This window comes from Panthera tigris, chromosome D3 (genome assembly GCF_018350195.1).
Source record: "Panthera tigris isolate Pti1 chromosome D3, P.tigris_Pti1_mat1.1, whole genome shotgun sequence".
Classification (NCBI taxonomy): Eukaryota; Metazoa; Chordata; class Mammalia; order Carnivora; family Felidae; genus Panthera; species Panthera tigris.
Genome location: NC_056671.1, coordinates 71,539,992 through 71,550,227, shown reverse-complemented (window position 1 = coordinate 71,550,227; position 10,236 = coordinate 71,539,992).

Sequence of the window (10,236 nt, the reverse complement as noted above, 5' to 3'; positions counted from 1 at the left end):
AAGCAGGGCCCTCAGCTAAGATATCTGTGCACAGACACACAGCTCAGTATGATACATGTCATAACAACATCTGCTTTTTTAGAACCTTAGTCTAGTGCTCTTTCCACTGGACGCATTCCAGAGAGGCTCTGTGCTTCCTTTAGGCCCCATTTTCTCTTTCAGGCCAATTATCTGCCGAAGGGAAACACTGAACAGAAACCCCACCCTTCTGTGTAAAGACACCAACATGTGCATCAAAAGGACTGTTGTGTCTACAAATGGAATACAGCATATCGGAAAGGATTTTCACAGAAACACTAATATATCTTCCTGCGCATGTCAGCTTCCTTTCAAATACAAAATTCCAAATACCTATATGTAAGAAGCATCAGAATTCCTAATATTCCTGTAGCTAGCTAACCTCCTTCCCTTTTCCCAAAAATTTGTCTTGGGGTTGCTGCCACTTTTATTTAAACCAGTCTGAAAGCCAGGAATTTTCAGGGATCGAAATTCCTATTAGGATAGCCATCTTCATCTGAGCAATTGATAATTACCCACTTCTGTCCCTAAGAGACGGGTAGGTATAAAATATACTTAGAAAGAAATGAGACGAGTATTTATATTGCTGTATGAAAACCAGCCTTATTACTTTATAGTCACACTCAGCATAGCATAATTCCTTAAGGGGATCCTTAGAGACGATGCCAGAGACACAGCTGTGGACACAATGCCCAGGATAATTTCACCACCTGGGAACCAAGTGCCCCAAAGCTTCATATTAAGATGCATGAAGGGTACCAGAGGCATGATTAGTCATAAATTAGGGCCAGAATATAAATGGCCAGGCTGCAACATATCCTCCAGCTCAAAGAAAAGACATGAGTGAGGCTAAGAAAAAAAAGATTAAGAGAAAATCCTAAAAGTCCCCTACACCAATAGATACAAAGGTTGAAAAGCCATCACTAAAAGCAAGAAACCATGTGCACAGGGGCATTCTGAATCCACAGAATAAGATATAATTTACATGTGTGACACAAAAAAGATAAAGGCCAGCCTGTTTCATACCACTGTGATCCTGACTTGACGGCTGATAGTCCGCGTGTTGTTTATATCAAGAGGGCATGCCGTTTATTTCATTTGCAATGTGGGATTCAGCGCCCAGGTACTTCCAAGGTTCTTGAGCAGAAGCCTTCAATCACCATCTTTGTTTAATAAAGCTTGAACTTCGAGGGTATGAGGAGAACGTCTCTTATAAATGCTAAATATAATTGGAAAGTCTTTATATAATTTTCCTTAAAAAAATTACTGTGCCTCCCTTTGAAAGCCTCAAGTATTTATTTATTAAGTCAGGATCCTAATTTGTAAATAAATAAATCACCAGTTGTCATTTTTTTTAAAACAAATGGTCTATCTATATTATAAGGGCATAGGGCAGATAATAAATTGTGTCTTATAAAAACAGAATATTTTCCTTCAATGTGAGATGACAGATAATGATTACATTTGAATTTCATCATGGACAAGGGTTGCGAGTTTTAAGTGTAGAGGGACAGAGTCTCAAAATAGTATATTTATAAAGCTTTATCCTATCTGTGAACTACTTCAGACCTACTTTTATAGAAACATAGAATGTTAGCCTTACAAGGGGACCCTCAAATAACAGGAAACTTAACTAATGGCATACAACTACCTAGTCTTAGACCTAGTATAAGGATATAGATCAACTATTTCCTACATAGCTCCTTGGTTATAAGTTTATACTGGAAAGGGGAACATGGGAGAGAATATCAGATCCTGTGGATCCAATTAGAGACCCCTGGGCCCTAGTGACTTTCCATCTCTGTCCACAACCTAATCATGAGAAACAGAAACTTTTGTTGTTGTTGTTCAATTGTTTTATCTGTCTAGTTTTTTTCTCTTTCCATTTGATTTCATTTCCTTTTAGTTTTAAGACAAGTCATGTCATCTGAGCACATTTTCCAAAAAGAAGTCTTTGTAACAATCTTAAGGTAACAAATGGACCTGACATTATATATATATATATATATATATATATATATATATATATATATATATATGACATTAGACATATATATATATGTATATATATATATGACATTAGAAGAAGCAGTGTGAAAACAAAATGACAAAATCCATAAGATATAACCCACATTCCCAGATACATTTTCATGAGCTACCCCACATCTCCCTATCACTTACTTGTCCTCCATGATGCTCAAACCTGGCTTTGCTTTGATAACTTTGTGTAGAGTTACAGGAGAATGAAGAGGTTAAATAAAAAAGGTCATTTTCATATTGGCAATAAAAATAAATGGTCAATGTTGTAAAATGTCATTAGATAGCCTGTAAGATTAGGTCTGTGAAGAGAGCACCAAATTTGACAACTGGCAGATCAGTAATGATATTTTCTAGAAAAGAATCAGTGGGATGGTAGGGTCACCCAATTATAGGGGGATGAAGAGGGGTAGACTTTTCTGTATAAGAAGGAAAAAAAGAAAGACGAGAGATAGGCAGTAAATAAAGGAGAGGCTAGAGCCAAGAAAGGTTTTTGTTCCGTTTTGTTTTTGAGTAGAAGTGACATAGGTAAAGCCTGTGGGAAAGGAGCCTGTAGAGAATGAGATATCAGAAATTCAAAAGATTAAAAGGCTAAAAACAAACCAAAAAGAGTGAATAATTGATGAAACACTGCAGAAGAGAGAGGAAGGGTATAGTGAGAGTGACTGGCCTTGAATTAGAGAAAGAAAAAATCTCTCTCCAATCTTGGAGGAAAGATAGTGAATGTGGGTGATGATATATATAAGTGTCCATGTATGGAGATAGGTAGATGAAATAGCTTACCACCAAGAACCTCAGTTTTCACTAGAAAGTAGGCAGAAAGTTCCTGTGAGATTTTATGACAGTTGTTACAAAAAAGGGGGAAGGTGAAAATGCCCAGTGTTTTGTAAATGCATCGTCCAATATTGGGGAAGCCCAAGAAAGATGGTGACAATAGATTTATGGTAGCAAAGATCCTGATAAGCACCTCAATATATGTGGAAGGTAGGATATACACCCTAGAAAACAGATGTTTGCCTTGACTGAAGAATGACAGTTTGCAATGTGAATGCCCCCACAAGGCCAAAGGAGAAAGAATTTTAGGATGACAACGCAAAGGGGCTGAGGTGGGTCATATCAGGTCTGGACTAGATGGAAAGAAAAACTTACGAGATTATTTTGAAAAAAGTAGAGGAACTTAAGTACTTAGAAACGATAAGACTATTAAACAGAAATATGACAGAAAAAGTAACATGTTCAAGAATTAGAGTGTTATTAATAATCATGTTGTCATGACAACAAGCATAAATAGGGCTAACCTAGAAAAACTAGAACATATAAGAACCATACTCAAGGGTATGAAGAAGACAGTCATTGGACTTGCAAAGATCAAGGAACTTGATGCTGAGGATCAGCATGAGCTGTCCTGCAAACGCTCAGTGAATTCTGGAGAGGAATGACGAGGTGGGTTGACAACTATAAGTAGAGTTGCAGGATGTATGACAGTATGGCAGGAACATCAAAGAAAGGATAATGGATTGAGCTGAAAAGGTAGTGATCAGAACAAGACAATAAACATCTAAAAATAATAAGGACTATTTAATAATTTTGTGTCTCATGGTATAGGAGCATGAGCAGCAGCCATTCAGAAGGGGCACTCTTTCACTACATCAAAATTAAGAGGAGTAAACAAGCATTGATCTCAGGAATATTTTATGACGATCAGCCTCTTCTCTCTCTTCCTAAGGGAAAACATGTAACTTGGTATGAAGGGGCAAAATATACTTATCACAGATTGTATTACCATAGTTTATTACAGCATCTTACATTTTCATTATATGTAGGGAGAAGGGAAACTCCCACAGCTTATGTGTGTGTTTCCGTATGCTGATAGTTGTCCTGTTGAGCTCACAGAGAAAGAAGCTCCAGGCTATGGCCTTTTAGCACAGTTAAGGAGAACACAGCCATTTTCTGGGTTGTTATCACTATACTCTTAAAGGATAGGTAACATTTCAAACATCAACGTTACTGTAGTTATAACATCAATAAGAAGCACCAGACCTTGTTAAATTAAAAAAAAAAAATCTAACTATATTAGCAGTGTTAAGGTGAAAATACTTAAAAAGATTTTTTTAATACAATATAGATATACTTGATGTATTGAAAAATGGATTTCTGCCATCTAAGTCCTTATCAGAAGTCACCATGTGTTGCTTAACTAGAAAATCTCCCAAACAATATTAGTCATTGATCAGAGGCTATCATAGATACAACTTACCATGTCCAACGAAATTTACCATGACAATATAGTTTGTTACACAGAGCTTTGTACAGGTTTAATTATTAACTCCCATTGGGGCGGTATGTAATTGTGCACTTGCAACGCTAGTCAATCAGTATCATGTGCTGCTACTCAGGGCACTAATGCCTGTATCTTAAGAGATCGTCACAACAATGATCTCTGTCCTGGCAATTCCTAAAGTGCTTCCATTTTCAAAATATTTGAGACTTTATTAAGCTGACTGTGGCAGTTGGCACAGGAAGAACTCATCAACATGTTAAGATTCCATGTGTATTTCTGAGTAATTATATACAAGAGACTCAACAACTATTCATTGAGTATGAGTGGAAAATGACATGTGGGACAAAAAGAGTCAGGTTTATAGTCTTGCCCAAGGAAAAATTATACCTATAAAACTATGTTAGACAGCCCATATCTGTGAGACAATTTTTGTACATGATAGAAAAAATATAGCAGACGCTCATGAGAAGGGGTCTATGGAGAAAAAGTTCAGTTAGTAAGTAAAGATGTGGGACATAAAGTGGATGTGGAATGACAGAGGAAATCTGAGGAGACCATAGAGGGAAGAATTCTGCATGTGTAAAGGAGAGAAGGAGAGAGAGAGAGAAGGAAATCTTCCAAAATGGTAATTTATAAAACATTTAGTATATTTTATGATGTGTGTACTTTTTACATAAATAGATTATGGTGAGGCTTGAAATTATAGACTCTTCACTCAAAAGAAGAGTAAAAGATATATTGACCTACTCTTAATTTACATGAGGAAACTCAGATTCAGATTTATCCAAAGTGATATAGACACTTCAATGAACAGAATTAACACAACTTTGTGAATATATTCAACACTGGTGAATTTAGCATATTAAATGAGTAAATTAAATGTTGAATTGTATGGGATGTGAGTTATATATCAATAAAGCTGTTATGCCAAAAAAACAACAACACAGAATTGGGGAGATGAGACTAAAGTTCCTATCTGTTGACTTCTAATTCAGAGAAAAAAAAAAGTCATGGTATCTGAATCATCCTAATAGAATCAGGATACAAAGTAGCAAAAGATTAAAACATATGAAATTTTCTACTGCCTCAAACCTCAAGGTGCCTATCTTTCTTATCCCTCATGTACCACCAAATGCAACTATTTTGCCATATTGAGTGTGATCACAGGGTTTGGGGAATTCACCAACAAAAGGCTACATTCCACTTGTCATTTTCCCTGAACCACTGATATTCTGAGTAGAAAATTCATGAATGATAGAAAACATCTGAAATGAGCAACAATTATTTTGCAGTTCTTCCTCCTAAAGGCACTTAGACAGTGGTAGTGATATGATGAAACTTGTCGTCGGTGCTGCCATTACAGTCAAAGCTTGGATGGGGAGAGGGTAGAGACTGGATACAGTCTACTCACTATCTCAGAGAAAATTGCTGAACAAACCCCTTCAGCTGCCATGGCAATATCCATGGCTGCATGGGATTTCTAAACTAGATACCCCCAGCATGAAGCCACCCCTAACCTGATGGCTGCACAGTTGGTTAAGGGGTAAGGTATCAGGGCATGCTTCCAGCCAGCTTGTGTTCTAAAAGCTCTGAGGCTCATGACTATAAAGTTAGCCTATAAATCATATACCCTGCCCTCCTCACCAAATTCTAGAACTGACATTTCCTGATTCCATATATGCATGGAAGATTTTACTCATGCCATATTGTAATTCTGTGAATTCTTTTTCCCTTAAAGTGGATACTAGGGGAAAAACATTACATTCATTCTGTTATTTATTTATGCATTTATTCAAGCACATGTAACAAACTCCACATAATTTTATGCCATCCTAAACATGGACATGGACATGTCACCATATTTTCCATGTCCTGGAAGGGTCCCTTTTTAAGACCCTCATCTTTCATATGCTTGATAACATATTTTCAGGACCGATGGGGGGCATGATAGAACAAGCAGGAGTGAGAGATGTCAATGAGGTTGAAAAAAAGACTGACTCTATAGACCATCTTCTGATAATCAAGGTACTCAGAGAGAGTTGAGACTCTCATTACATCAGAAAAAAAGAAGAGGGAAAACCCCAGCAGTTCGTTCTCTCTCTCTCTCTCAATTATGTATTGTTTCGTACAACAGGTCAGCTCTGATGCAGACACATTTAATGAGGCAGAAATAACTTAATATTTTTTCCAAAGTTAAAGGATGAAAGAGAGTCACAGCAAGCAATTTTTAGGAAGCTCAGCATTACTGGATCAAGTAAAAATTCTGGGTCTTTTTGGAACACTGAGAGCATTTCAGATTGTTCAGAAGCTGGCCGTTGTAAGGAGGCTGAAGGACTTTGCATTATTTAGATGGTTTTAGAGAGTAAGGAAATATAGTCATTCCCTAAAATCAGTGTGTTTTTTGTTTGTTTGTTTTCAAATGTTTATTTGGCTTTGGGATTTGGAGAGAGCTTTGCTAAAATTCTGTCTTAAGATAAAACTTCAAAGAGTCCATCTTGTTTCTCTCAAAACACATGCATACACTAGGGCAACAATTAGAGCCATTCATGGCTTGTTGCTGCTTAGAGATGCCTCCTATTTCTCAGCTGATCCTTTCCCTTAATTTCTAATTGTGTTATCACTTTCTAAAGGATTTTATTGGATTAAAGGAATCATTTCTTGGTAGTAGAAGTGGAATAACACAAGACACCCAGTTCAACCTAGGCCTTCTTAAACTTGATGAGTGGTACCTGGGCCTTGATTTCTACCTTTATTCCAAAATTAGATTAAATTTCACAGAGCTAAGTAAGGCAGGTGACCTTATTGTACGAGTATAAACTCAAATTAAATAGAAAACTGAAAGCAGATGATACCCTTTAATGATAATGAAGAAAAATACAGGAAAATATAAGAAGGTGCCTGTTGCATTCAAAATAGATTCTCAAGCATACTTCCAAAAATGTCTTCCAGAGGTTTACACAGCTGTTCTCCAATGGAATCTCTTGGATCAACAATTATATTTCATACTCAATTTTATGTTTAGTGGCATGGCATTTGCCATTTCTCTACTTAACAATGTACTTCTGTCTTTCATCTTATATGTTTTAAACTGTGTCTCAAAATCCTTATTCTGAACACTAAATTAATATATTTGTGGCAGTGTGAAGTTACTTTCAGACAAAAGCTTCAAACAAATAAAAAACAAAAAAAAATTATTTCTTGATAAGTGCATACACTAAAGTATGTCCACACATATGTTTTAAAATAATTGTCACTACTTAATGAATATAGTCTTCAGAGTGTGAAGCATTCTTCAAATTATACACATATATCTAATAAAGAATCAAAAAGTGGGATTGTGCAGGACATTGAAGCCTTTTTATCTCACTATTCATCTATTAATCTAAACAAGACAGCTGCCCAGATAATTCCTTAATAAATGTGATCTATTTCTTTTCCTTCCCTCCTTCACTTCTTTCCTTCAACCAAACACTAGGCTGTCAGGTAGTAGCTCAAGCTTAACAGGACACCTAGAGCAGAGTCATGGAGCTAAATGAAATCCATAACAGCTAATCCCAAACTCTGAGACTGAATGTAAAGCAAAAAGACCTGATCAGTCTTGTTCCCTGTCCAGAATGAAGTAGCATCGGAACCTCTGCCCTCTGAAGTTACCCATACACTTAGATTCAGCGCTCTGTGAGCCCTTACTGGACTACGTGTTAAGTGTGGCTTTTGTGGCTGAGTCTACTCCTTCTTTCTGGAGGGGAAAAAAGACACAGATAAACAACTAGAGCTAAATAGAAGCACACAGATATATTCTAAGATGGTAAAGTAGGAAGAATTAACTGCAGTAGAAAGAATTAAACAAAACATCATGAATTCCAGGTCATTTGGCCTGGGTCTTGAAATAGAAGTTTTTTGGGGGGAGATAAGATCAGGCATGGTAGTAGCATCAAGTTCTGCAAACAGAGGCTGTAAAGCAGATCATGTGGGGCTGGAAGGGTCCACCAATGTCCACTCACAAGCTCACTGCCTCAGAAATACTTGGGGAGCTGGTTGAAAATTTAGATTCTGTATTTTTCTCAATCTGTAAGTGTGAAGATGGGGCCAGGAATCTGCCGCACAGTCAAGTTTGAGAGTAACCCGATGGGGGTAGGGAATATGATAAAGCAACTTCAACAAGTCCGTTTGTATCAGCTCAAGAAGAGTATTAGAAGTCTAAGGACGTCGAGTTTTATTCTGTAGGTACAGTACAGGTTCTTGATTACACTAGTACATGATATTTTGACCTTAATAAAAATTTTTGGTAAAGTCAGAATACTTCTACTTCAAGATACATGAAGTATTTTTAGAAGATCCTTATCATCAACAGCACTTAAATACCACTTGTGAACCTAGGGATGAAAACTTCTGAGTAAAAGGCTACAGTTACGGGGACATGCACACATACACAAGCAGGTCGTTTACTACATTAGCAGCAATATTTATAGGACTATCTCCATAGTAATGGCTTTCCATCACCGATATGCAATGATATGGCCACTCCAGAGGTATAGGATGAATTATCTACCTAGAGATTTAAGGACCCTGGAGAGTTCTTGTCTCTTCACTAACTTGGGCAAATTAAACCTCTCTGTGCTTCAGTCCCCTGCTAGTGAGAACACAGTAATAATATCTGAGAAATTATCAAATGATCTGGCAAAAATCACAAGAAAAAGTAGGTATAATAACTTCATAATATTAAACTGGGATATGTAAAACCCAGTATTATATGGAGAGGCATAATGCAGTTACATGTTTCCAGAGAATAATTTCTCACTCCTGAGTTCTAATAACCCCATTTTCATTCCTTCTTCAAAATATATACTTTTAAGAAATGTATAAATGGGACCAGAGGCTTCCTGAGACCAGTTGTTCTGCCAGAAGCCCGAGTCCCCGGGGCACCTTGCAGCTGATCCCTCCCTTCCCATGGCCACAAAGAGAAGAGCAGATGCACAGAAGAAAGAATTGAGCAGCTTATCACTGAAAATCTAATTTACAATAAAATAAGAACATGTGCCAACATAAAGCCTCGGCTGGAGAAGAAACTTTCTCCAAAACCTACTTAACACAAATCTGCACATGTTGAAAATATTCCCAAGTTATCAATCTTCCACTAAGGCTCCCACTGGATGTTGGCTGCCCCCATAACTGTGCCTCTCCCCTGATGCTCAGGTCCCCCCAGGAGAAAAAGTGCCAGTGACTTGCACATTGCTGATTTATTATCATAACCATAAATCATGTGCTGCTAAATACTACTTAAAAGCTATCTCTTCAAATATTTTAAGTTTACATTAGGAAAAATTAAATCTATCTTCTTGACATAATTCAGGTTTTTTTTTTCAAAGACACAAGCAGCCAGGATTCTGCTCTTTGACCCTCTCTATCATTTGACCTGAACAGACTACTGTCATTTAATACTTGATAACTATCAGAGGCCAGAAGAGTCCAAATATTATCCACCTAAAGAATTACATAACGAAATCATAGCCTTGGAATTGGATTTGCTCAGTTCATTCTCATAAAACAATACAAAGTAGTTATTTTTAATTCACATTTTATAACTGAAGAAATTCAGGCCCAAAGAGGTTAAGTAATTTGCTTAAGATGTCATAGTTAATCTTTGGCATTGCCAGAACTATGCTAGATAATGCCTGAAAGGAGGCAATAAAGAGAACAGCAAAAGTCATTCCTTTCAACCTGCTTTATCTAAGTTACAGCTGATGTCCAGACTGAGTCTACATGGTTTTCTCTCACACGAGATCTGATTTTCCAAGCTACCCAACCCAGGGAGATAACTCCATTCCCCCAGCAGGTGTCGCTGTGGTGTGTGAAAGAGCCTCATACACCTGCCCCAGAAACGATATTCTATATTTCTCAGA